Source organism: Lynx canadensis, chromosome B1 (genome assembly GCF_007474595.2).
Source record: "Lynx canadensis isolate LIC74 chromosome B1, mLynCan4.pri.v2, whole genome shotgun sequence".
In the NCBI taxonomy this organism is placed as follows: Eukaryota; Metazoa; Chordata; class Mammalia; order Carnivora; family Felidae; genus Lynx; species Lynx canadensis.
Genome location: NC_044306.2, coordinates 25271596 through 25298680, shown reverse-complemented (window position 1 = coordinate 25298680; position 27085 = coordinate 25271596). Strand labels below are relative to the sequence as shown.

Sequence of the window (27085 nt, the reverse complement as noted above, 5' to 3'; positions counted from 1 at the left end):
TGTTACAAGTCATTGTATAGGCTGAAGGACCTTGCGTGTAATACGGCTTCTCAAAAAAGACAATGATAAAGATGAGTTTCTGTTTTATTTTTTTAAGTTTATTTGAGAGAAAGGGGGAGAGAGAGAGACAGTGAGGAGGGGAGGGGCGGAGACAGAGAGAATCCCAGGCAGGCTCCCCACTGCCAGCACAGAGCCTGACGCGGGGCTCGATGTAGGGTACGAACCCGCAAACCGTGAGATCACGACCTGAGCCAAAACCAAGTCAGACGCTTAACCCACTGAGCCCCTCAGGCACCCCTAATGAATTTCTATTTTATTTTTATTTTATTTTATTTAAAAAATTTTTTTTTCAACATTTATTTATTTTTGGGACAGAGAGAGACAGAGCATGAACGGGGGAGGGGCAGAGAGAGAGGGAGACACAGAATCGGAAACAGGCTCCAGGCTCCGAGCCATCAGCCCAGAGCCTGACGCGGGGCTCGAACTCACGGAAGGCGAGATTGTGACCTGGCTGAAGTCGGACGCTTAACCGACTGCGCCACCCAGGCGCCCCATGAGTTTCTATTTTAAATGAGATGTCACCCCAAACACAAAAGACATACACACTAAAAGACTATAAAGGCCTGCAGAAGATGAGGCTGGGAAGAGGAACAGAGTGGACAGACCTTCCTGATTTCGGTTCCTTTAATCTAGAAAGCCACTGGCTTGCTCTGTGGAATTTTCCTCTCACAGGCAAACATTAATCCTTTAGAAATTTCTGATTGATTTGTCCTAGAGAGCTACTCTAGCTCCTAGTTCACTACCCAAATCTCTACCTGTTCTCTACTCTGAGGTCTGGGGACATAAGAAGAAATTTGAGTCTGGCATAGAATGTCAGTGCTTGAAAGTTATGTTGCACTTTGGGGATGTTAAAGTATGTTTCTATATGGCAGTCAGTCTTAGACGAGGAAGGGCACTTTATACCTAAGACAAAATAACATATTCCTGGAGAAGCTAAGCGACTTGCCCAAGGTGGTGCTGAAGTGACAGACCTGGGCCCTGGGTATTCTCGCAGTACAGTATTTTCCATCACACCAAAATGCCCTGAGTTCTACTTCTGGAGTTTTATTTGTGAGGTTTAATGTATTGATGTTCCAGTTTTCGAGCTGCATATTTTATTGACTGAATGAATGTCAAGGAAAAACACACTCCTGGGAGTCTTGTCTACTCTGAGTACAATGACTTCACCGTTTCACTTCTCCTCGCCAGATGTGATTCTGTGACAGCAGCTGGGTGCCCTACAATTTAACTCAGTTGCAAAAACATCTACCTAGAGATAGCCTCAGATCCCACACGTTAAGGGTTCAGTCCCACAAGATCCCCTGTCCCCACCTCAGGTGCCAATTACAAGTCCAGCTTGTCACCTGTGCTTCTGACAGGCTATACGTGAGGTGTTCCCACAACCCCTTCTTGGATTAGATTAATTTGCTGGAGTAGCTCATAGAACTCAGGAAGACACTTTATCTACTAGATTACTGGTTTATTTTAAAAGATATAACTCAGGAAGAGCCAGATAGAAGAGAGACTGAGGGCATGGCCCAGACCTCACTAAGGCGCCAAACCTCTGTCCCCTTGGAGATTGAGGTGCGTGTCCTCCTGACACATGCCCTCCTGACACTTGTCTACCAACATGGAAGCTCTCTGAACTGTATCCTTCAGGTTTTTTTGAAGGCACGATGGATGAAATCATTGGCCATTGGTATTTTTTTTCTTTCTAAGGTTTTACTTAAATTCAAGTTAGTTAACCTATAGTGTAGTATTGGTTTCCAGAGTAGAATTTAGTGATTCATCACTTACATACAACACCCAGTACTCATCCCAAAAAGTGCCCTCCTTAATGCCCATCATGCATCTACCCCATCCCCCCCACCCAGTCCCCCTCCAGCAGCCCTCAGTTTATTCTCTATAGTTAAGAGTCTCACGGTTTGCCTCCCTCTTTGTTTTTATCTTATTTTTCTTTCCCTTCCCCTATGTTCATCTGTTTTGTTTCTTAAATTCCATATATGAGTGAAATCATTATGATATTTGTCTTTCTCTGGCTGACTTATGTCACTTAGCATAAATACACTCTAGACAGGAAACCAACAAAATCATAGAGGAGAACACAGGCAGCAACCTCTTTGACCTCGGCCATAGCAACTTCTTTCTAGACACGTCTCTGGAGGCAAGGGAAACAAAAGCAAAAATGAACTATTGGGATTTCATCTGATGAAAAGCTTCTACACAGGAAAGAAAACAATCAACAAAACTAAAAGGCAACCTAAAGAATGGGAGAAGATATTTGGAAATGACATATCGGATAAAGGGCTAGTATCCAAAATCTGTAAAGCACTTACCAAACACAACACCCAAAAATAAATAATCCAGTTAAGAAATGGGCAGAAGAGGGACATCTGGGTGGCTTAGTCAGTTAAGTGCCTGACTTCAGCTCAGGTCATGATCTCACAGTTTGTGGGTTCGAGCCCCACTTTGTGCTGACAGCTAGGAGCCTGGAGCCTGCTTTGTATTCTGTGTCTCCCTCTCTGTCCTTCCCCTGCTCACACTGTCTCTCTCTCTCTCTCAAAAATAAACCTTAAAAAAATTATTGAAAAAAAAAGAAATGGACAGAAGACACAAACACTTCTCCAAAGAAGATGTACAAATGGCCAACAAACACATGAAAAGATACTCAACATCACTCATCAGGGAAATACAAATCAAAACAACAATGAGATACCACCTCACACCTGTCAGAATGGCTACAATTAACAAGTCAGGAAACAACAGATGGTGCCAAGGGTGCAAAGAAAGGGGAGCCCTCTTATGCTGCTGGTGGGAATGCAAACTGGTGCATCCACTCTGTAAAAGAGTGTGGAGGTTCCTCGGAGAGTTAAAGATAGAACTACCCAATGGCCCAGGAATCACCCTGCTAGATATTTATCCAAAGGATACAAAAATACTGATTTGAAGGGGCACATGCACCCCAATGTTTACAGTAGCACTATCAACAATAACCCAAATTATGGAAAGAGCCCAAGTGTCCGGTGACTGATGAATGGATAAAGAAGATGTGGCATATGTACAATGCAAATTACTAAGCCGTCAAAAAGAATGCAGTCTTGCCCTTTGCAGTGACATGGATGGCCACTGATGTTTGAACTTAACCTCCGTTCCCTCTCTCTTCTCTGGAGGTCTGGGGGATGGGCAAGTAGTTCCAACCCTCTCCTCCCCTGGCAAGCAGCCCTTCCTTAGGGGCTTTCCAAAGGTTACCTCGTTAACATAAACTCAGGTGTGGTTGAAAGGGGTTTGGTATTTATCAATAACAAAAATACCCATTTCACCTTTATGCTCTGGAGCCACTGCAGTATTATCTAGGGAAAAAAACTAAATATTACAACAAAAGATGTCCCCAGGGCTCTTATATAGGAAATTACAATGGTTTTAGGAGCTATGTGTCAGGAACAGTAGTCAAAGACCAAGTATATGTTTTTTTTTTAATTTTTTTAACATTTATTTCTGAGAGAGAGAGAGAGAGAGAGAGAGAGAGACAGAGCAGGAGCTGGGGGAGGGGCAGAGCAAGAGAGGGACACAGAATCTGAGGCAGGCACTAGGCTCTGAGTTGTCAGCATAGAGCCTGATGGAAGCTCGAACTCAGGAGCCGTGAGATCATGACCTGAGCCGAAGTCGGACGCTTAACCGACCGAGCCACGTTTCTTATTATAAATCACAATATCACACCGAATGACTATCTCATGGATTATATGCCCTAACGTACAAGAAAAAAAAAAATTGGAGAAACCCCCACTTACAAAATTACTAAACAAAAAAATGGGGTGGGAAAGAAGGAGGAAATGGATATTGCGGAGAATTTTATAAAAGTCAACTCTTTATTTTCCCCTGAATCTATTGGCAGGCAGTTATAACATTTATATATTATAAGCCTATTTTCATGATCAGATTTATTTTATGTCTTATGTTTAAATGAAATACTTCTTGTTCATTTATCCAACCAAGATGATTGGGCACCTGCCATATGCCTGGTCATGTGCAGAGTGCTATGTGTATCCATCAGTGAACCAAAAACACCGGATTCCATGGTGTTTACAAACTAGTTGGGGGAGGCAGGCAAGCAACAACTCCAGCAGGGTGTGGAAATGGAATGTTCTTGTTTTCACTAGTGTGAGAATAGAGAAGTTACCGGTGTCAGGTTGGAAAAATGGAGGCCGCACTACTTACGTGAACAGAGGGAATTTGATACAGGGAGCTGGTTAAACAGAGATTAGAGAGCTTTACATGCACAGTGGGGACAAATGAGGTAGGACAGCAAGAGCACCTGCAGTTGCCACCGAGTGTTGGGGGAACAAAGAGAAGGGAATGGGCTTTTCGGAACCCGGCAGCTTGGAGGAGGGCCCTGGACCTGGGGCCAGACCTGGGTGGGAACTCAGAGGGGCCCGGAGTCGGGGCCAAGACTTCCGAGAAGGGGGCCCTGGCCAGCTAGGGCTGACACCTCAAGAGGTCCTACAAAGGCCCCTGAGCAGTCAGGACACAGATCTCTTGGCGAGGCCACGGCGTCTGGGGTCGAGCGTAAGCCTGAGCAATAGAAAGGTTGGTAGAAGCAGCCTGTGGCAGCAGGCCAAGGGGGACTGTTTGGGAAGTCCCAGCGCTCTCCCTGAGGGTGGATCACAGGTGTTTGCCTTAGGGGTGCCTCAGTGGCTCAGTCGCTAAAGGGTGGGACTTCAGCTCTGGTCATGATCTCTTGGTTTGTGAGTTGGAGCCCGGCATCAGGCTCTGTGCTGACAGCTCAGAGCCTGGAGCCTGCTTCAGATTCTGTGTCTCCCTCTCTGTCTCTGCTCCTCCCCTGGTTGTGCGCGCACGCTCTCTCTCTTTCTCTCTCTCTCAAAAATAAACATTAAAAATTTTAATTCAACAAACAGTTCAAAATTTTTTTTTAAAAAGGTGTTTTCCTTGGACCAGATGTGGGCCACACAAGACAGATGGCATTGGCCCACCGGCTGCACACGATCTCATCCAGAGGGGCGACAAGATGGCAGGTGAAAACGCAGGAGGCACAGAGCAGGTGACCAGCTGCCGAGGGGCCCTCGTAAGCTGCCAGTGGGACGGTGCACTCATGTCGGGAAACTGCAGGTCTGAGGTCTGCAGCAACGAGGGTCTGCAAAGAACCAAGGAAGTGTTCCATGGAGGCCATCAAATGCTCCAGGAAATAGAGAAGTAGCCGTTAGTTCCCACCATGCCAGGAGATCACAGACACCGGATCACACCAGTCCCTGTCAGAAAGGGACTTTTCTGGCTCCCTGACACCTTCTTGCCAGGAGATGCCACCACAGCACTAAAGGTGTGAAGCCAGCTGGACCTGGGAGTAACAGAGGAGCTCCAAAGCAGAGGCCACCACGCTCCATCTTTCCTGCCACTGGCCTCATGACGACAGCAGGTCTGAGTCAGCCATGAGAAGCTTCAGATTGGAATGAAATGTGGACCTTGATCTTCTATTGGACGAGGAATCTTCGTTTCAGAAGTAAGTCTGTTTGAGAACAAAGAGGCTTGGAGAACGAGAGCAGCGGAAGTATGAGTGCCACAGAATGGGTCTCCAGGGACATCAAGTCACCTGCAAATCCCCCTTGTCCCACCCGACAGTTCTGCAAGTAAACGTTTCAGGTGGTGGCGAAGGCTGTGGCCGTAACAAAGCAGAGTGTTGCCGTCCGCAGTGCTGTCTGCTCTGTAGTCAAAGCAATGACTTGGGGTCAGTGGAAAGTGAATGGCACTTCGATGCCACTGCATTGTTGGTAAAACAAAAGCATTTAACCTCTTTCTTGCATAAAAGGGGGACAACAGCAGTAAAGCTTTTTTTTTTTTTCCCTGAAAGTAGCCCCCCTGACCACTCCACTTGCTGGTTCTAGTATTGTGGTCTAGGATTGACAGTTGTTTTATGATCAGCACGATGGCAGAAAATTGTGCAATAAGAGGGAAGCCAACAGACAGACACAGTGTTTTTGAAGAACTTTGCCATAAAAGGAAGCAGCGAAATTAGGGCTTAAACTGGGCAATGATCTGTGGTCATGCCTGGAAGGGTTTTTTTTTTTTTTTTTTAAGTTAAGAGATATTGAAGCATATTTTTATACCGATGGGAAAGATACAATAGCAGAGGGAAAATTGATGGTTGGGAAGCGAGGGGAGAGACCTGCAGGAAGGAAGCGTTGAGCTGTCAGCATACAGCTGATGGGTTTGCTTTATAGGCAAGTATGGACAGCTCATCCCTTATCTCTCTTCCAGGAAGAAGGAGTTTATTAGAACAAATGCAAGTAGGTTAGCAGCTGTACTTCCATGAGCCCATGGAAATCGGAATGTTACACACGCACATCCAAACAAGTTACTTCATATGGATAGCAAGTATTTTGTTGAACATATCACTGTCGAATATATGTCTTCCCCAGTCTAAAATTTAGAACTCATTTGGGACTACATCAAATTTAAGACACAATCCTTTCTGCGTCCAAAGACACAATCAACAGAGTGACAAGGCAACCGGTAGGATGGGAGATATTATTGGAAAGCACATATCTAAGAGGTGTATAGCCAGAATATATAAAGAACTCCTACAACTCAACAAGGAAGAAAGAAAAAAAAAAAAAAACCTCAATTGCCTGACTTTGAAAATGGGCAAGAGATTTGAAGACATTTCTCCAGAGATGATATAAAAATGGTCAACGTGCATGTGAAAGATGGTCAACATCACGAATTAAGAGAGATGCAAATAAAAATGAGGTATCACTCCACACCAGTTAGATACTATTTAAGAAAAAAAAAAAAGAACAGAAAATAACTTGTTGGGAGGATGTAGAACCCATGCACACCATCAGTAGGAATGTAAAATGATGCAGACCCAATGGAAAATAGTATGGAGAATCCTCAAAAAATCAAAAATAGAACTACCCTATGACCCAGCAACCCATTTCTGGGTATTTATCCAAAAGGATGGAAACCAGAATCTTGAGGAGCTTTTTGTACACCCATGTTCTAGCAGAATTATTCACAATAGCCAAAAGGTGGAAGTCACTCAAATGTCCATTAAGGGATGAGTGGATAAACATTGTGGCATGTACATGCAATGAAATATTATTCAGCCTTAAAAAGGAAGGAAATCCATGGATAAACCTTGAGATCATCATGCCAAGTGAAACAAACCAGTTACCAGACAGGGGCGCCTGGGTGGCTCAGTTGGTTAAACATCTGACTTCAGCCCAGGTCATGATCTCACAGCTCGTGAGTTTGAGCCCCGCATCGGGCTCTGTGCTGACAGCTCAGAGCCTGGAGCCTGCTTTGCATTCTGTGTCTCCCTCTCTCTTTGCCCCTCTCACACTCATGCTCTGTCTCTCTGTCTCCTTCAAAAATAAGTAAACATTAAAAAAAAAAAAAAAACAAGACAGATACTGTATGAGCCTACTTATATTAGGTATCTAAAGTAGTCAAATTCTTAGAAGGAATGGTGGTTGCTAGGGATTGGGGGTAGGGGAAAAGGGTAGTTATTTAATGGGTAGAGACTTTCAGTTTTGTAGGATGAAATGTTTTGGAGATCTGTTGCAGAACAATGTGAATGTACTAACACTACTGAATTGTACACTTGTAAATGGTGAAGATGATAAATTTTACATGATTTCATCACAACTAAAAATAATAACAAGATTTTTTTTTAATTTATAACTTACTATTTGCCTCTTTCTTTTTAAAAGTTGTGAATCAGGGGCTCCTGGGTGGCTCAGTTGGTTAAGCGTCCGATTTCGGCTCAGGTCATGATCTCGCAGTTTGTGCGTTTGAGCCCCGTGTCAGGCTCTGTGCTGACAGCTCAGAGCCTGGAGCCTCTTTCAGATTCTGTGTCTCCCTCTCTCTCTGCCCCTCCCCTGCTCACGCTCTGTCTCTCTCTGTCTTTCAATAATAAATAAATGTTAAAAAAAAATTTAGAAGAAAAAAGTTGTGAATCAAACAAAACACTTTTTAACTGACGCTTCTAGCTGTTTTGGGAGCTCATTCATTCCTTTAGTTGGCAATTTTCTGCCACCACCAGATCTGCCGGATACAGTATTATGTGTTAAGAGATCTTATGGATGAAGAGATAAGTCAGGTGTGGTCATACAGAGCTGAAAGTCAAGTTGGAGGAAACAAACACATAAACTAGTGAGTGCCAGGTTTTTCCAGTTCCATATGACCCATGGTTCCTAACTGTAAGCAATAGAAGCTGGCTCTGGCACTGATTAGGAATTTATTGAAAGCATATGAACGTCCTAGAAAGAGAACCAGACTTAGAAAGTAAGTACACCTTAGGGCAGCTCCAGAACTCAAGACCGTGAGGTCCAATTGTCAGCGTGACCAGTGACCGGGACCTACTGCCACAGATGCAGAGTTCTGCCACACGAGGCTCCCCTGCCATGGTAATCCCTTGTGTGTGAAAACCTCTAAACCCGCAAACCCAGAGGCATAACGGAGAGAAAAAATTTAAAAATTAATTAGATTGAATTATTACTGGCATTGCTCTACATTTTCACTCCACTCCTACCTCACGTTTCCTGGACCGAAGACCCAGAGGAAAAAGAGTGCCACATATCACATAGATCAGAATAATATATACAAAGCCACATCTCAAGGTCAGAAGATGTTGTTTTCCACTTGTACCTTAAATAAGTCTTTCTTAGGCCATCCTCCCATTAGAATAGCCAAGGATTTCTAGGTGATTGGGTCCATGGTAAGATCAGTGATGGGGCATCATTTATTACTTTACTTCTTTCACTGTAAGGTAAAATTCTTGGTCCAGAAAATTCTTGTGTGAAATACCATGTATTTGTTTCATTAACACCATGTGAGGCACCCAGAATGGACCAAACAATGGCCACCATGGGGCCAGTGCTGATGTGTATCTATGTAATAAGGGGAGGTACAAGGGAGCATGGGGAGGTAAATCCAGCTAGGGTACAGGAAAGGCTTCGTAGAGAATATGGCTTTGAAGCTGACCCTTCAAAGATAATCATGTCTTTCAGGAAGTCTATGGGAGCAAGGTTTATCCAGGCAGAGGGAACAGATGCACAAAAAGCATGAAGACATCAAAGGTCGAAAGCATTCAGAGACTCCTAGGTCCTAAAGGTAGAGCAGTGGCACTCGATAAGGAGTTTGTGCTTGACTACAAATAAGCTAAGTCACTGAACCGATTCCCTTAACCTTTATCGTAGCAAGTTTCTCAATGAAAGAAACAATCATTGATCTATGTTCTGGTACAAAGTCTATCTCATGGTAACAGTTTGCTGACTGGCTACTTTGAGTGGAACATCATGGGGGGAAAAGCAGGGTAGTGGGCTGGGGTCAGATCGCAGAAGGCTTTGGGATATGCTGAGGTATTTGGACTCTCTCTTCCAGTCTGAAGAAGAGTGAGACATGACCATGACCGTGCTGTTGAGGATGAATTTCAGAGCACAGAGCTGTGAAGGCTGAGGGTCTGGTGGGTTTGGAAACCGTTGTGTTAATCTGATCCCCAAAACTCAGTTCTTTATTCCAGTGTTGGTTTGCAATCAATCTGTAGTAGCAGAATGAAAAAAGTAAGGGACGTTCAGCCAGTTTTTCACAAAACTAAAGTTCATTCAATTTTAAAGGACTTCTTTAGTTCAAAATTATGGCTTCCCAACTTTTGGGGGGGGGTAAATTATCCATTCTTCTGTGCAATTATGGTGACAGTAGATAATAGGCTTTAAAAATGTGTGTGTGTTTGTGTGTGTCCTAGTCTTCGAGAAAAGAACCAACTGGTCCCTCTTGTTCTCCAGATGCCCTTCTGAGTTTTTGTGGTTTTTTTTTGAGGGGGGGGGGTTGTCTGTGAAATCCACAAGAGTGGGAACTCCAAGCTGAGGCAATGGAGAAGAAGGTGGGAGGCACATGAGAGGAGAGATGCAGGTTCAATCTACAGGATAAGATGTTTGACATTACAGATCTTACTATACTTCCTATGCATGTAACTCTCTTCCTGAACCTCAAATAATCAGATTTCTTTTCAGAACAACCTCATGCATACCTCTTTTGAATCAATTATATGATAAACATATTTAAGACTATATAATTGTCCTCACATTTATCCCCTTAATTCTGTTCCTAGAAAGTCATCGGATGTTGTCTTCTTTTATATTGATACTGTGGTCCTCATGTCAAACTCCTTCTTGCACAGTCATTTGACAGCAAGAGGAGTGTGGGATTTCTCATCGCCTGACCTGCTGAAACCTTCTTTCCTTAGAGGAAGGAAGATGGGTCATGTTCCACTTCTCCACTGGTGTTGCCTTCGGTAACTCTGGAACAATCCTCTTGCAAGCTGCCATTCTGGAGATCCTATATTACCTTTATCTGAACACAGACTAGAGCTGGTTTTGTCAAACCACCAGCAGCAGCAAATGCCTGGCAGAAGCAGGGTGCTGTGTTTTCCTTTTTTTCTTGAAGCTCACACTTGATTTCCTGGCAGTCTCTAATCTACAAAATCAAAATGAACTGTAATGGAGTTCAATGAATCTGGCCTAGTCGTTCATTGCCTGTAGACGAGCAATCTTCGACAATGGATCTCATCATCAATATTGTTCTGTGAGTTCTTATTTCCTACTTCGTATTCTCCTCCTGTGACCACCCCTCTCCCTCGCATACTCATGCTCCTCATCCAGATATCACCTTCCCTTCCTTCACTGAGATGCTGGAGATAGTATCTTGCTCCTAAATGAAGTCAACTTAGACATGTAATCTTTGAAAATTTTCAAGGAAAACAAAGTATTCTTTGGGAATATTTGCCCTCTTTCCCCTTCTTAGATATACCTCCCTCATGTCCACATTCTTTCAACATACATTTACTCTGGGGTAACCTTTGGACCCTGTTGGGCTTAAAGAGAGGGTCATATTCTCCTAATGCTACACATTGTGTTATTTGGAAGCCCTGACTTTGTTCTGCTCATGAGATTTTAATTAGAAATGCCTGTTGTTCCCTTTCCTACCATTTCTACTGTAATCTCTCTGGTGTATCATTAAGGGGTTCTGTGTAGGGTAGGGAATATTCATGAGAACAGCATCCTGTTTCACTTGCCTTATTACAGAGAGGGGATAATACTCAAAGTGTCACTCCAAATCATGAAAGCTAACACCGCTTGCTGTCTATATTTTTCTATCAGTAAAGCATGTGCCTGCCTCGTACTGTTATCATTTAGCTGTTCTGTGTTACTCTCGTGTTAGCCTATAGCTCCTTGAGAGGAGGGACCACCCATCTTCTGCTCTTCTCATAGCTACCAAAGCAACTGTTGCCTAGTCGGGGCTCAGTCAGTATTTCTTGAATTAAATTTAATTATGGTGGAGCTCTAACAGCAGCCCATGGCTAGCCTTTCCTCTAATACCAGCCTGTGTGGGGGTTAAATATTGGGGCTCCTTGGTGTTCTAACCCCATTCCATTTCTTAATTCTGCATAATCTCTTCTGATTTAATCCACTCCCCTGGTGCTAACTGCCAAGACCTAGGATAATGATTTTTAAATGATCTGTAGTCCAGCCTGTGTTGTCTGGAGCTTCGTATCCACCTTACTTTGTTGTCTTCCAAACACCACAGAAACAATATATCCAGGTCTGAACCCTCCCTCTGATTATTCCCTATGATGGTGGACCTTAGCACCATCTAAAGGGCCATCTTTTTTATTCTTCTATTCCTTTCTACACATATTTATACAAGAGATATTTACTGAGCACTGTGTAAATTGCAATATCAGGCAAAGATTCAGCCATCATAAGCTCCACTGTCCCTACCTAGAAAATGCTGCAGTAAGAGAACATAAGGAATATGTACGAACAGCCCATGCCAGTATAAGAAATACAGCGTGTTACTGATCATGGCATTTCAAAGTCAGTTACCAATGTCTAGTCCTTCTTATCCTATTTCCTGCAGACAGGTAAATTTTTTAAGTTTATTTATTTTTGAGAGAGAGAGAGAGAGAGGTGCAGAGAGAGAGGGAGAGAGAGAATCCCAAGCAGACTCTATACCATCGGTGCAGAGCCCAACACAGGGCTCGAACTCACAGAGCCACGATATCATGACCTGAGCTGAGACCAAGAGCCGGACGCACAACCAACTGAGCTCCTGCAGACACGTGAATCTTAAATAACCTTGATATATTCACATGTGTTCCAAAGGAACTGTTTATCAGTTTATATATGGTCATTACCAAAGTTTCAATTTGTTTGCCTTTCACTCTCTCTCCCACTTTGTTTTAGGATGGGGATGGTACATCTTCCTGTGTAAGATTATTATCACTGCTTCCTCTTCAGCGTGCTCTTTGCCTTAACTCTTCATCAGTCCCCCAATCCTATTAATTTGATCCTTCCTTCTTAGTATCTCTTGAATTTGACCTTACATACATAATACTTCAAATAATTAACCAAATATTTAACTTTCTCTGTCTTCGTGGTGAACCTGGCCAGGCAACATGAGCCTACACTATTTCCGAAGGAGATTTTTAAAAATTTAATTCCAGTATAGTTAACATTCAATGTTATATTAGTTTCAGTTGTACAATATAGTAATTTAGGAATTCCATACATCACCCGGTGCTCATCACAAGGGCACTCCTTAATCCCCATCACTTATTTAACCCATCCCCTCCAGCCCACCTCCCCTCTGGCAAACTATCAGTTTGTCAAGAGTTGGTATCTCAGTTTGTCTCTTTTTTTCCTTTGTCTTTTGTTTTTTTAAGTTCCACATATGAATGAAATCATACAGTATCTCTCTTTCTCTGATTTACTTCGCTCTAGTTCCATCCATGTTGTTGCAAATGGCAAGATTTCATTCTTTTTATGGCTGAGTAATATTCCATTATGTGTATATTCTGCTTCTTTTTCCATTCATCAATCACTGGACACGGGCTGCTTTCATAGCTTAGCTATTGTAAATAATGCTGCTATAAACATCGGAGTGCATGTATCCCTTTGAATTAGTGTTTTTGTACATTTTGGGTAAATACCACTAATGCGATCACTAGATTGTAGGGTAGTTCTATTTTTAACTTTTAAAAAATGTTTATTTTGAGAGAGAGAGAGCATGTGTGAGCTGGAAAGGGACAGAGAGAGAGGGAAAGAGCGAATCCCAAGTAGGCTCCCTGCTGTCCGTGCAGAGCCTGATACAGGGCTGATCCCACAAACCTTGAGATCATGTCCTGAGCCCAAATCAAGAGTCAGATGCTTACCCAACTGAGCCACCCAGGCACCCCTATTTTCAACTTTTTGAGAAACCTCTGCACTGCCTTCCCCAGTGGCTGCACCGGTTTGCATTCCGACCAACAGTGCAAAGTAGTTCCTTTTTCTCCACATTTTCCTCAACACCTGTTGTTTCTTGTTTTGTCAATTTTAGCCATTCTGACAGGTATGAAGTGATAGCTCATTATAGTTTTGATTTGCATTTTCCTGATGATGAGTGGGCGTTCAGCATCTTTTCATGTGTCTGTTGGTGATGTGTATGTCTTCTTTGGAGAAGTGTCTGTTCAGGTCTTCAGCCCATTTTTAAATTGGATTATTTGTTTTTGGAGGTGGGGTTAGGGTTAGAGTCAGTAGGGTTAGGGTGTGGGAATGCATAAGTCCTTTTTATATTTTGGATACTAACCCTTTATCCGATATGTCATTTGCAAATATCTTCTCCCATCAGTAGGCTGACTTTTAGTTTTGTTGATCATTTCCTTTGCTGAGCAGAAGCTGTTTGATTTTGACGAAGTCCCAATAGTTTATTTTTACTTTTGTTTCCCTTGCCTCAGGGGATAGATCTAGAAAAATCTTGCTATGGCTGATGTCAGAGAAATTACTGCCCATGCTCTGTTCCCAGAGTTTTATGGTCTCAGGTCTCACATTTCAGTCCTTAATCATTTTAAGTTTAATTTTGTGTATGGTGTAAGAAAGTGCTCCAGTTATATTATGTTGCATGTAGCTGTCCAGTTTTCCCACCACCATTTGTTGAAGAGACTGTCTTTTTCCATTGGTTGTTCTTTCCACCTTTGTTGAAGACTAATTGGCCATAGAATTGTGGGTTTATTTCTGGATATTCTCTTCACTATTTATTTTGTGCCAGTGCTATACAGTTTTGATTGGTACAGCTCTGTAATAGAGCTTGAAGTCTGGAGTTGTGATACCTCCAGCTGTGCTTTTCTTTTTCAAAATTACTTTGGCCGTTCAGGGTCTTTTGTGGTTCGACACAAATTTTAAGATTGTTTGTTTTAGCTCTGTGCAAAATGCTTATTGGTATTTTGATAGAGAATGCATTAAATCTGTAGAAAGACATTTTAACAGTATTTGTTCTTCCAATCCACGAGCATGGAATGTCTTTCCATCTCTTTGTGTTGTCTTCAATTTCTTTCATCAGTGTTTTATAGTTTTCAGAGTACAGGTCTTTCACCTGTTTGTTCCTAGGTATTTTATTGCTTTTGGTGCAATTGTAAGTGGGACTGTTTTCTTACTTTCTCTTTCTGCTGCTTCATTATTAATGTATAGAAATTCGACAGATTTCTGCACATTGATTTTGTATCGTGAGACTTTACTGAATTCACTTATCAATTTTGGTAAATTTTTCGGTATAGTCTTTAGGGTTTTCTATATAGAGTATCATGTCATCTGCAAATACTGGAGGTTTGACTTCTTTACCAATTTGGATGCCTTTTATTTCTTTTTCTTGTCTGATTGCTGTGGCTAGGACTCTCTCCTGTACTATGTTGGATAACAGTGGTGAGAATGGACATCCTTGTCTTGTTCCTGACCTTAGGGGGAAAGTTATCAGTTTTTCCCCTTGAGGATGATGTTTGCTGTGGGTTTTTCATATGCGGCCTTTATTATGTCCTCTTATAGTTGTATTTTTGTGGTGTTGGTTGTTATTTCTATTTCATTTGTAATTTTACTTCTTTGAATCTTTTCTCTGTTTTTTGATGAGTCTGGCTAGAGGTTTATGAATTTAGTTTATCTCTTCAACGAACCAGCTCCTGGTTTCCTTTATCTGTTCTACTCTGTGTTTTTGTTTTGTTTTTATTTTCTATATTATTTATTTCTGCCTTAATCTTTATTATTTCCTTCCTTCTGCTGGTTTTGGGTTGTTCGTTGTTCTTTTCCCAGATGCTTTAAGTGTAAGGTTAGGTTGTTTACACTGAGATATGTTCCCTCTAAAACTACTTTATTGAGCGCTTTTATCATGAATGGATGTTGTACTTTTTCAAATTTTTTTTTCCGCATCTATTGAAATGATCATATGGCTTTTTGTCTTTTCTCTTATTGATGTGATGTCTCATGTTGATTGATTTGTAAATATTGAACCACCCTTGCATACCAGGAATAAATCCCACTTGGTCGTGAATGCCTTTTTAAAATGTATTGTTGGATATGGTTTGCCAGTGTTTTGCTGAGGACTTTTGTTGTCTCTGTTCATCAAAGATATTGGCCTGTAAATCTCTTTTTTCCTGGTGTCTTTATCTGGCTTTGGTATTAGGGTAATGCTGGCCTCATAGAATGAATTTGGAAGTTTTCCTTTCTCTTCTCTTTTTGAAATTGTTTAAGAAGAATAGGTATTAACTCTTCTTTAAATGTTTGGTAGAGGTGGCCTGTGAAACTGTTTGGTCCTGGACTTTTGTTCATTTGAAGTTTTTTGATTATTGATTCAATCTCCTTGTTGGTAATCAGTATATTCAAATTCATTGTTTAGTAGCATATTATTTAGCCTTCATGTATTTGGGTACTTTCCAGACTTTCTCTTGTGGTTGATTTCTAGTTTCATAGTGTTGTGGCTGTAAAATATGCATGGTTTGACTTCAGTCTTCTTGGATTTGTTGACACTGTTTTGTGGCCTGCCATGTAAACTATTCTGGAGAATGTTTCGTGTGCCCTTGAAATGAATGTGTATTCTGCTGTTTTAGAATGGAATGTTCTGAATATATCTATTACATTCACCTGGTCCAATGTATCATTCAAAGTCACTGTTTCTTTATTGATTTTCTGTTTTGATGATCCATTAATATAAATGGGGGTGTTAAAGTCCCCTACTATTATTGTATTACCATTGATTACTTCCTTGTGTGTTATTAGCTGCTTTATGTATCTGGATGGTCCCATGTTGGATGAATATTTACAATTGTTATATCTTCTTGTTGGATTGTCCCCTTTATTATTATATAGTGTCCTTTGTCTCGTTTCAGTCTTTGTTTTAAAATCGATTTTGTCTGATATAGGTATTGCTACTCTGGTTTTCTTTGGACATCCATTTGTATGATAAATGTTTCTCCACCCCTTCACTTTCAATCTGCAAGTGTCTTTAGGTCTAAAATGAGTTGTCTGTAGGAGGCATATAGATAGGTCTCATTTTTTATCCATTCTTTCACCCTGTGTCTTTGGATTGGAGCATTTAGTCCATTTCCATTCAAGGTTATTATTTTATTACTTGTTTTGTCGTTATTTCTGAAGTTTTTCTCTGATCCTTTCTTCCCCTTTTTTCATGGTTTGCTGGTTTTCTTTAGTGATAGATTTGTCTTTATTCTTTGCATAGCTGTTGCTGATTTTTGATTTGTGGTTACCATTAAATTTTATATAACCTCTTTGGCATGTAGCAGTCTGCATCAAGTTGATGGTTGTTTAAGTTTGAATCCATTCTTTTCTCCTTTCCTCTCCAGGTTTTAGGTATATGGTTTCATATTTTACATCTTTTATTTTGCTGGTTCCTTGACTGATTTTTTACAGAAATATACATTTTCATTGCTTTTGCTTTTCCTCCTTTTATATGTCAGTTTTGGTCTTCCCTTTCCACTGAGAGTCCCCTTTAATATTTCTGATAAGGTTGCTTTAGTAGTCATGAACTCCTTTAGGTCTTGTTTGTCTGGGAAACTCTTTATCTCTCCTTCTATTCTGAGTGATAGCCTTTTTGGATAGATACTTGGCTGCAGGTTTTTACTATTCCGCACTTTGACTATATCATGCCACTTCCTTCTGGCCTGCCAGGTTTCTGCTGAAAAAACTGCTAGTTTTCCCTTGTAAATGTCTTCTTTTGTATTGTTGCTTTTTTTTTCTTTATCACTACATTTTACCTTTTTAATTACAATGTGTCTTAGTGTGTATCTGCTTTTCTTGATTTTTGGGGGAGGGGGGTTCTCTGTGCCTTTGGATCTGGATGTCTGTTTCCTTCCCCAGATGAGGGAAGTTTTCACCTATGATGTTTTCAAATACATTGTCTCCCTCTTTCTCTTTTTCTTCTGGGATCCCTATAATAGGAATGTTATTACATTTGATGGAGTCACTGAATTCCCTACGTCTATTCTCGTTTTGCATAATTCTTTTTTCTCTCTTTTGTTCAGCTTGATTACTTTCCATTACCCTGTCTTCCAGATCATTAATTTGTTCCTCTTCTTCTTCCCGCCTGCCATTCATTCCATCAAGCCTGTTTCTTGTTTTGTTTATTGAACCCGTTCTCTGCTGTGTTATTCTTAATCTCTGTGTGAAGGGTCTCACCAATGTCTTCCACTCTTTTCTCAAGTCCACTGAGTACCTTTCTGATCATTACTTTAGATTTCCGAAGGAGACTTTCAAATTCCAATCAAATTTTGTCATTTCTCTTGTTGAAATACTTAAATGGTTCCTCATTATGTTCAGGACAAAATCCAGACTCCCTAGAATGCTAAACTAAGACCTATGAGATCTGACTGCTACCTACTCTTCCAGCCCCTCCTGTCCTTTCTCCTTTCCTCAAGATGGAGAGTTAAGAGTGTGAACTCTGGAATCTAACTTTCTAGGTTGAGATCCTGGCTCTGCCACTTACTGGCACCGTAACTGTGGAAAGTCACTAATATTCTCTGTGCCTTGGTTTTCTTATTGTAAAATGGGGGACATACTAGTTCCTGTTTCATATAGTTATTGGGTAGATTCTTTTTTTTTTTTTTTAACTGACTAAGGCACCCAGGTGCCCTTTACAATTTTTTTATTTTTATTTTTTTTTCAATATATGAAATTTATTGTCAAATTGGTTTCCATACAACACCCAGTGCTCATCCCAAAAGGTGCCCTCCTCAATACCCATCACCCACCCTCCCCTCCCTCCCACCCCATCAACCCTCAGTTTGTTCTCAGTTTTTAACAGTCTCTTATGCTTTGGCTCTCTCCCACTCTAACCTCTTTTTTTTTTTTCCTTCCCCTCCCCCATGGGTTTCTGTTAAGTTTCTCAGGATCCACATAAGAGTGAAAACATATGGTATCTGTCTCTCTGTATGGCTTATTTCACTTAGCATCACACTCTCCAGTTCCATCCACGTTGCTACAAAGGGCCGTATTTCATTCTTTCTCATTGCCACATAGTACTCCATTGTGTATATAAACCACAATTTCTTTATCCATTCATCAGTTGACGGACATCTAGGCTTTTCTCATAATTTGGCTATTGCTGAGAGTGCTGCTATAAACATTGGGGTACAAGTGCCCCTATGTGTCAGTACTCCTGTATCCCTTGGGTAAATTCCTAGCAGTGCTATTGCTGGGTCATAGGGTAGGTCTACTTTTCATTTTTTGACGAACCTCCACACTGTTTTCCAGAGTGGCTGCACCAATTTGCATTCCCACCAACAGTGCAAGAGGGTTCCCGTTTCTCCACATCCTCTCCAGCATCTATAGTCTCCTGATTTGTTCATTTTGGCCACTCTGACTGGCGTGAGGTGATATCTGAGTGTGGTTTTGATTTGTATTTCCCTGATGAGGAGCGACGTTGAGCATCTTTTCATGCGCCTGTTGGCCATCCGGATGTCTTCCTTAGAGAAGTGTCTATTCATGTTTTCTGCCCATTTCTTCACTGGATTATTTGTTTTTCGGGTGTGGAGTTTGGTGAGCTCTTTATAGATTTTGGATACTAGCCCTTTGTCCGATATGTCATTTGCAAATATCTTTTCCCATTCCATTGGTTGCCTTTTAGTTTTGTTGGTTGTTTCCTTTGCTGTGCAGAAGCTTTTTATCTTCATAAGGTCCCAGTAGTTCATTTTTGCTATTAATTCCCTTGCCTTTGGGGATGTGTCAAGTAAGAGATTGCTACAGCTGAGGTCAGAGTGGTCTTTTCCTGCTTTCTCCTCTATGGTTTTGATGGTTTCCTGTCTCACATTCAGGTCCTTTATCCATTTTGAGTTTATTTTTGTGAATGGTGTGAGAAAGTGGTCTAGTTTCAATCTTCTGCATGTTGCTGTCCAGTTCTCCCAGCACCATTTGTTAAAGAGACTGTCTTTTTTCCATTGGATGTTCTTTCCTGCTTTGTCAAAGATTAGTTGGCCATACATTTGTGGATCTAGTTCTGGGGTTTCTATTCTATTCCATCGGTCTATATGTCTGTTTTTGTACAAATACCATGCTGTCTTGATGATTACAGCTTTGTAGTAGAGGCTAAAGTCTGGGATTGTGATGCCTCCTGCTTTGGTCTTCTTCTTCAAAATTACTTTGGCTATTCGGGGCCTTTTGTGGTTCCATATGAATTTTAGGATTGCTTGTTCTAGTTTTGAGAAGAATGCTGGTGCAATTTTGATTGGGATTGCATTGAATGTGTAGCTTTGGGTAGTATTGACATTTTGACAATATTCATTCTTCCAATCCATGAGAACGGAATGTTTTTCCATTTCTTTATATATCTTCTTCAATTTCCTTCATAAGCTTTCTATAGTTTTCAGCATACAGATCTGTTACATCTTTGGTTAGATTTATCCCTAGGTATTTTATGCTTCTTGGTGCAATTGTGAATGGGATCAGTTCCTTTATTTGTCTTTCTGTTGCTTCATTATAATGTATAAGAATGCAACTGATTTCTGGACATTGATTTTGTATCCTGCAACTTTGCTGAATTCATGTATCAGTTCTAGCAGACTTTTGGTGGAGTCTATCAGATTTTCCTTGTATAGTATCATGTCATCTGCAAAAAGTGAAAGCTTAACTTCATCTTTGCCAATTTTGATGCCTTTGATTTCCTTTCGTTGTCTGATTGCTGATGCTAGAACTTCCAGCACTATGTTAAACAACAGCAGTGAGAGTGGACATCCCTGTCGTGTTCATGACCTCGGGGGGAAAGCTCTCAGTTTTTCCCCATTGAGGATGATGTTAGCTGTGGGCTTTTCATAAATGGCTTTTATGATGTTTAAGTATGTTCCTTCTATCCCGACTTTCTGAAGGGTTTTTATTAAGAAAGGGTGCTGAATTTTGTCAAATGGCTTTTCTGCATTGATTGACAGGATCATATGGTTCTTATCTTTTCTTTTATTAATGTGATGTATCACGTTGATTGATTTGCGAATGTTGAACCAGCCCTGCATCCCAGGAATGAATCCCACTTGATCATGGTGAATAATTCTTTTTATATGCTGTTGAATTCGATTTGCTAGTATCTTGTTGAGAATTTTTGCATCCATATTCATCAGGGATATTGGCCTGTAGTTCTTTTTTCACTGGGTCTGTGTCTGGTTTAGGAATCAAAGTAATACTGGCTTCATAGAATGAGTCTGGAAGTTTTCCTTCCCTTTCTATTTCTTGGAATAGCTTGAGAAGGATAGGTATTATCTCTGCTTTAAACGTCTGGTAGAACTCCCCTGGGAAGCCATCTGGTCCTGGACTCTTATTTGTTGGGAGATTTTTGATAACCGATTCAATTTCTTCGCTGGTTATGGGTCTGTTCAAACTTTATATTTCCTCCTGATTGAGTTTTGGAAGTGTGTGTGTGTTTAGGAATTTGTCCATTTCTTCCAGGTTGTCCAGTTTGTTGGCATATAATTTTTCATAGTATTCCCTGATAATTGTTTGTATCTCTGAGGGATTGGTTGTCATAATTCCATTTTCATTCATGATTTTATTTGGGTCATCTCCCTTTTCTTTTTGAGAAGCCTGGCTAGAGGTTTATCAATTTTGTTTATTTTTTCAAAAAACCAACTCTTGGTTTCGTTGATCTGCTCTACAGTTTTTTTAGATTCTATATTGTTTATTTCTGCTCTTATCTTTATTATTTCTCTTCTTCTGCTGGGTTTAGGCTGTCTTTGCTGTTCTGCTTCTATTTCCTTTAGGTGTGCTGTTAGATTTTGTATTTGGGATTTTTGTTTCTTGAGATAGGCCTGGATTGCAATGTATTTTCCTCTCAGGACTGCCTTTGCTGCATCCCAAAGCATTTGGATTGTTGTATTTTCATTTTTGTTTGTTTCCATTTATTTTTTAATTTCTTCTCTAATTGCCTGGTTGACCCACTCATTCTTTAGTAGGGTGCTCTTTAACCTCCATGCTTTTGGAGGTTTCGCAGACTTTTTCCTGTGGTTGATTTCAAGCTTCACAGCATTGTGGTCTGAAAGTATGCATGGTATGATTTCAATTCTTTTATACTTATGAAGGGCTGTTTTGTGACCCAGTATGTGATCTATCTTGGAGAATGTTCCATGTGCCCTCGAGAAGAAAGTATATTCTGTTGCTTTGGGATGCAGAGTTGTAAATATATCTGTCAAGTCCATCTGATCCAATGTGTCATTCAGGGCCCTTGTTTCTTTATTGACCATGTGTCTAGATGATCTATCCATTATTGTAAGTGGAGTGTTAAAGTCCCCTGCAATTACCACATTCTTATCAATAAGGTTGCTTATGTTTATGAGTAATTGTTTTATATATTTGGGGGCTCCTGTATTCGGCGCATAGACATTTATCATTGTTAGCTCTTCTTGATGGATAGACCTGTAATTAGTATATAATGCCCTTCTTCATCTTTGTTACAGCCTTTAATTTAAAGTCTAGTTTGTCTGATATAAGTATGGCTACTCCAGCTTTCTTTTGGCTTCCAGTAGCATGATAAATAGTTCTCCATCCCCTCACTCTCAACCTGAAGGTGTCCTCAGGTCTAAAATGAGTCTCTTGGAGACAGCAAATAGATGAGTCTTGTTTTCTTTTATCCATTCTGATACCCTATGTCTTTTGGTTGGCGCATTTAGTCCATTTACAATCAGTATTATTATTGAAAGATATGGGTTTAGAGTCATTGTGATGTCTGTATGTTTTATGCTTGTAGCGATGTCTCTGGTACTTTGTCTCACAGGATCCCCCGTAGGATCTCTTGTAGGGCTGGTTTAGTGGTGATGAATTCCTTCAGTTTTTGTTTGTTTGGGAAGACCTTTATCTCTCCTTCTATTCTAAGTGACAGACTTGCTGGATAAAGGATTCTCGGCTGCATATTTTTTCTGTTCATCACATGGAAGATCTCCTGCCATTCCTTTCTGGCCTGCCAAATTTCAGAAGATCAGTCACGAGTCTTATAGGTCTCCCTTTATATGTTAGGGCACGTTTATCCCTCGCTGCTTTCAGAAGTTTCTCTTTGTCCTTGTATTTTGCCAGTTCACTATGATATGTCGTGCAGAAGATCGATTCAAGTTACGTCTGAAGGGAGTTCTCTGTGCCTCTTGGATTTCAATGCCTTTTTCCTTCCCCAGATACAGGAAGTTCTCAGCTATGATTTCTTCAAGTACACCTTCAGCACCTTTCCCTCTCTCTTCCTCCTCTGGAATACCAGTTATGCGTAGATTATTTCTCTTTAGTGCATCTCTTAGTTCTCTAATTGTTCCCTCATACTCCTGGATTTTTTTCTTTTTCTCAGCTTCCTCTTTTTCCATAATTTTATGTTCTAGTTCACCTATTCTCTCCTCTGCCTCTTCAATCCGAGCTGTGGTCGTTTCCATTTTATTTTGCAGCTCGTTTATAGCATTTTTTAGCTCCTCCGGACTATTCCTTAGTCCCTTGATCTCTGTAGCAATAGATTCTGTGCTGTCCTCTATACTGTTTTCAAGCCCAGCGATTAATTTTATGACTATTATTCTAAATTCATTTTCTGTTATATCGTTCAAATCCTTTTTGATCAGTTCATTAGCTGTTGTTATTTTCTGGAGATTCTTTTGAGGGGAATTCTTCCGCTTGGTCATTTTGGGTAGTTCCTGGAGTGGTGCGGGACTGCAGGGCACTTCCCCTGTGCTGTCTTGAATAACTTGCGTTGGTGGGTGGGGCCACAGTCAGACCTGATGTCTGCCGCCTGCCCACCGCTGGGGCCACAGTCAGACTGGTGTGTGCCTTCTCTTCTTCTCTCCTAGGGGCGGGATTCCCTGTGGGGTGGTGTGGCCCGTCTGGGCTACTTGCACACTGCCAGGCTTGTGGTGCTGGGGATCTGGCATATTAGCTGGGGTGGGTAGGCAAGGTGCACGGTGGGGGGGGGGGGGCAGGCTTAGCTCGCTTCTCCTTAGGTGATCCACTTCAGGAGGGGCCCGGTGGCGGCGGGAGGGAGTCAGACCCGCTGCCAGAGGGGTGGCTCCACAGAAGCACAGCGTTGGGTGTTTGCACGGTGCGAGCAAGTTCCCTGGCAGGAACTGGTTCCCTTTGGGATTTGGGCTGGGGGATAGGCGAGGGAGATGGCGCTGGCGAGCGCCTTTGTTCCCGCCAAGCCGAGCTCTGTCGTCCGGGGCTCAACAACTCTCCCTCCCATCATCTTCCAGCCTTCCCTCTCTCCGAGCAGAGCTGTTAACTTACAACCTTCCAGATGTTAAGTCCCGCTTGCTGTCCAAACACACTCCGTCTGCCCCGCCGCTTTTGCCAGCCGGACTCGAGGGCTCTGCTTGGCTGGTGGGCCGCCCCTCCACCCCCGGCTCCCTCCCGCCAGTCCGTGGAGCGTGCACCGCCTCTCCGCCCTTCCTAGTCTCTTCCGTGGGCCTCTCCTCTGCACCTGGCTCCGGAGACTCCGTTCTGCTAGTGTTCTGGCGGTTTTCTGGGTTATTTAGGCAGGTGTAGGTGGAATCTAAGTGACCAGCAGGACATGGTGAGCCCAGCGTCCTCCTACGCCGCCATCTTCCTTATTGGGTAGATTCTAAAAGTTAACGTAGGTTATATGCTTAAAACAGCCTGGATGATAGTAAATTATGAATGCGTGTGTGTGCGTGTCTTGCTATTATTAATTTACTTGAAGTTCATCAAAGAGAGTGTAATAGGTCTTGTTTCTTTTTTGCATATGCTGTTTTCTATGCCTAGAATCACCCACTCCCCCTTTATCTGACTCACCCTCTCTCTTCTGAACTCCTGCTCTGATGCCAGCCTTTCAAGGGAACCCTCACTGTCTGCCCCTGCTCCAGGCTGGACGAGTTACCTGTCCTATGTGCTCCTATAGTACCTGGATCATAATATTCATTACACCAGATATGGGACCAAGGCATTTGTGGTTTTGAAGAATTTTAAGTGACCTAAAGGGCTATGATGTTTAGTAATTTGTAGTGGGGTTAATTATATATATCGTACGACTATTAGGATTAAATAAGGTACAGCATACGTTTGGGGATTCAGAAGCTCTCAGGATATATCCATTCCCAAAGTCAAGTTTCTGCCATATTTTAGTTTTCTATTTCTTTGTATTTCTCATATTAAATTTGGGGTTCCTGAATGGACAGATTGTTTTATCTCTATCCCTAGTGCCTTATATGTACAAGAAACTTAACTAATATTTGCTGAGTGAATGTGTAAAAGAATGAATTTTTATGTATCTCAAAACTGACTTGGCCCTTAAGCCATAATTTTGAGGTGCTGAGCCATTTCCCCAGGGAAGAGCCCACATGGCTAACTGCAAAATTTCAGATGGTTTGAGTTACAAACCTTTGCCCTAGAAGATAGTTTCCTATTTATTCAGGAAAAAAGGAGAAGATAATACATTTTTTAATACTAACTACTCTAATATAGTTAAAGGACTCATCTGAATTCAACATTTTAAACGGAATATACTAACCTCTTTTGTCTTTGCCCAGCAACTTCTTGGAGAAGATAAAATGATTCACACATTTTCAACAGAAGCAGATTTGGATCATAATTTAGTAAACGTGAGGAAAGTCAGTTATATGTATAGGTGTTGGAAGGATGATTTGGGCATAGAGAAATCTTCGCCACCCCTGCTCCCACCCAAGTAGTTAACAGATGCCTTCTGCACTGTCTACAATTCCTTTCGTTAGCTACTTTTACTGACCCATCTTCAGTGGTGTATCTGAGAGGGTTAATTCATTTAGGCACTAATGCCTGAAGGAAAGGCATAGCCAGCCAAGTTGGCTGATGACAATGGAGTGCTTAGGTCAGGACATGGAAGGGTGAATCCTAGCAGAGAGCATTTATTTTGGGGACCGGCATGAGGGCTCGGTAAACAAACGTCATCTCCTTTAGGATAAAGGTAGGCTTTAAAACCGCATGAGGAAAGATGAGATCCTTTGATTAATAGCTCTTTCAAGACCCTTCTTAAATGTTCTTCCTAAAAGTCAGGCTTTGTGGTTCTCGGTGGCACAGAGCATATACCTGATATGACTGAGAGATGACTGTGGCTTAAATGTATAGGCATATTCTGAAGACCCAGAAGCTTTCCAGAGCACATCCCGATCAGTGATAATTAGATCCGGACCAAGATTGGGGTGGAGTGGAGAGCAGGGGGAGGTTGGGGGAAGCCACATGCATGCCCCACCCCCCACCATCCTGAGAATCACCGTATATAAGAGGTGCAGCGTGTGGTAGTGAGGTATTCACACAAAGAATACGAAGACTAGGGAAAATGGTGGAGAACTGTGAGCTACAGTAAGGTCCATTTGCTTCATTTACAGATAAGGAATCCGGCCCGAAGTATTACAGAATTGGCTTTTCTGCCACACCAGGCATCTCTCCAGACCTTATTTTATACCCCAAGACTTATACATTGCAAAATGCTTTTTGGCATACAAGGTCCTTTTTTTTTTTTTTTTTTTTTTTTTTAAGTAACTAAGTTTTCTGATGGGTTTCATGACAGACCCACTGTACTATGTACTATGAAAAAAGAAAAATAAATGGGAACAACGAAGAATAGGAGTAATTCTTAAAGTGATGCGGAAGTAGCTGGTATTCTGAACAAATACTGAGCAAACAGTACTGGAATGATTTAATGCAGTTTAGTAATACTGTCTGAAATAGTATCCATTTCATTAAGCCATGGGATTCAGAGTTGACTCTCCAGGCTGGTAATTTTTCTAGGAACCAGATGAAATCATTCAATGTAATTTGGGGAGACAGTACTGTATATTTTATAGAGAGCTTAGGAATTAATTCAGAAACTGCTCTTACAGTTCTGGCATACTCCATGTATGAACAGTTCTTTCTAATCCCATCTTCCCTGGGTAGTTTATGTGGAGGTCAAGAGGTCACCCTGGGCTGTAGCTGGTTCAATATTTTTGTTACGTAAAATGACATTCAGTGTTTGTGTTTTTCCTAATAGGGCTTGTGTTCACTTGAACGACTCATGCAGAATTGCTTCATCGCGTGAAGGACCTCGCTGTTTGATTTCCCTCCTACTACTTTTCCTTTACATCACACACCGAGAAAGTCATGAGCAAAAATCGTCACTCTCTGAGGGTAGAAACTACCATGATTCACAAAGACAAGAAGTAAGTTTCCTGTCATCACAAGATGACTCAGGTTAGTAGCTTTTGTTATTGCAATTCAAATAACATGAGGGTGTAGGGCACTATGCAAACCTAATTAGGCCCCGTGTCTCTACTTTTAAATTTATGATGTGATATAAAGGAAGCTGGAGTTTATTTTTGCACTAGGCAATAAAAACCAGTTTGAAAATAGTTGTACAGGGTAAGTTAAAATTGCAAGAATATATTTAGTATTTTTTTAGAGAGGAAAATGCTTTTCTCGTAAAGAGCGTTATTAAATGATCATTTTTATCATAGAAAAGTTTGCAAGCTGTACTTGGAGGTAATATGTAGATGTTAAGTTTTAAGGATTGTGGATTAAAAGGTTAAAAAAAACAAACCACAAACACTCATGTATTTTTTTATAATCAAGTCTTTGAACTGTCCTGACCAACTTGTGTTGTTGTGTTAGAATTGCAGTTTGAGGGGCGCCTGGGTGGCTCAGTCGGTTAAACGGCTGACTTCGGCTCAGGTCATGATCTCGCGGTCCGTGAGTTCGAGCCCCGCATCGGGCTCTGTGCTGACAGCTCAGAGCCTGGAGCCTGTTTCAGA

The 27085-nt window shown here is 41.4% G+C and overlaps 1 protein-coding gene across 2 annotated transcripts in view; it reads left to right on the top strand.

Moving 5' to 3' along the window:
• The window catches only part of TRMT9B (tRNA methyltransferase 9B (putative)), a 70188-nt gene that overhangs the window by 17814 nt on the left and 25289 nt on the right, over positions 1–27085 (top strand). For both annotated transcript variants that reach the window (XM_030312249.1, XM_030312245.1), the window contains exon 2: positions 26329–26528. The gene's annotated coding sequence lies outside the window, so the exon portion shown is untranslated. The remainder of the gene's footprint in view (positions 1–26328; positions 26529–27085) is intronic.